Here is a 1464-nt window from a genome sequence, read left to right on the forward strand (position 1 = left end):
GTTTAGGAATTCTTTATTTTGTTGAGTCTGGCCCGATATAAAGCTCTCCATGATCTTCTTAAGGTTAGGCTTCTGAGGCACAACTTCCATAGGTTGATTTGGTTTTTGGGCTTGATAACCTTGTGGTCTCTGAGGTGCATGATTTTGGATAGGGTTCTGGTTTTTATAGGAGAAATTCGGATGATTCTTCCATCCAGGGTTGTAAGTGTTTGAAAATGGGTTACCTTGGGCATAATTCACTTGGTCGGTGTTCAGGTCGTTCAAAAGGTTATATTCTGCCGATTCGTGTCCTTTAGATCCACAGAGTTCGCACTATGTGTGAACTACTGATGCGGTGTTAGTGTTTATAGACATATGTTCGATCCTAAGGGCTAAAGCGTCCATTTTCGCCTGCATCATGTCCAGAGAGCTTATCTCATGTATTCCACCTTGGGTCTCCTTTTTCTCTATTGATGCTCGTTCAATTCCCCATTGATAATGGTTTTGGGGCATATCCTCAATTAGGTCACAAGCTTCAAGATAAGGTTCGTTCATCAGCGCGCCACCCGCGGCAACGTTGATGCTCATCTTGGTGTTATAATGGAGTCCATTGTAGAAGGTATGAACGATCAGCCATTGTTCTAGGCCATGGTGTGGGCAGACTCTTAATAGCTCTTTATATCTCTCCCAAGCTTCAAAAAGCGATTCTCCTTGGTTTTGAGTAAATCTAGTTATTTGGTTTCTAAGAACAACAATCTTACTAGGGGGAAATATCTAGCAAGGAATACTCTCCTAAGGTCTTCCCAGGTAGTTATTGAATTAGCTGGAAGTGAATCTAACCATGAACGTGCTCTATCCCTAAGGGAGAAAGGAAATAATCTTAAATGGATCACATCAGGTGAAGCGCCGTTAGATTTAAAGGTGTTGGCTAGTTGGATAAAAACTTTTAAATGTTGATTCGGGTTCTCAGTAGCGAGACCTGCGAATTGGTTCTGTTGCACTAATTGCAACAAAGACGGTTTTAGTTCAAAATTGTTAGCAGGAATAAGGGGGTTTACTATACTTGAACTAGGTTCCTCATCAGAGGGTTGGGCAAATTCCTTAAGAGGTCTCCGGTGGCGATTCTCGACCATAACTTTCTTAATTCAGATGAGTAAGAGGCGTGTACGAGTGTAACGTTCGGGTTCTACTAAAGGATCTACTAAATTTCCAGTACTACGGTTTCTTTGCATTTACCGGCTAATATTGCCTTAGTCTATATGGTGTAACAACAGGGTACGAAATTTGACGAAGTTGGTCCCCGGCAACGACGCCAAAAAGTTGATCGTGTGAATTCGCAAGTGCACGAATCGTGTCAAAGTAATATAAAAGAATATCGATCCCTTAGAGACCAAATCGTTAATCTATTGGTTACTATTGTTACAGTGTTTATCTAAGGCGGTATAAAAGCGATATTGGGTTTACAAAACAACGGAAAATAATAAA

The 1464-nt window shown here is 41.0% G+C and overlaps 1 non-coding gene across 1 annotated transcript; it reads left to right on the plus strand.

Moving 5' to 3' along the window:
* Nucleotides 1-622: 622 nt before the first annotated feature.
* Nucleotides 623-729, plus strand: LOC127077261 (small nucleolar RNA R71). The gene has a single exon (XR_007787128.1). It is a non-coding gene; the product is annotated as a small nucleolar RNA R71 (small nucleolar RNA).
* Nucleotides 730-1464: the final 735 nt, after the last annotated feature.

Source organism: Lathyrus oleraceus, chromosome 4, assembly GCF_024323335.1.
Source record: "Lathyrus oleraceus cultivar Zhongwan6 chromosome 4, CAAS_Psat_ZW6_1.0, whole genome shotgun sequence".
Classification (NCBI taxonomy): domain Eukaryota; kingdom Viridiplantae; phylum Streptophyta; class Magnoliopsida; order Fabales; family Fabaceae; genus Lathyrus; species Lathyrus oleraceus.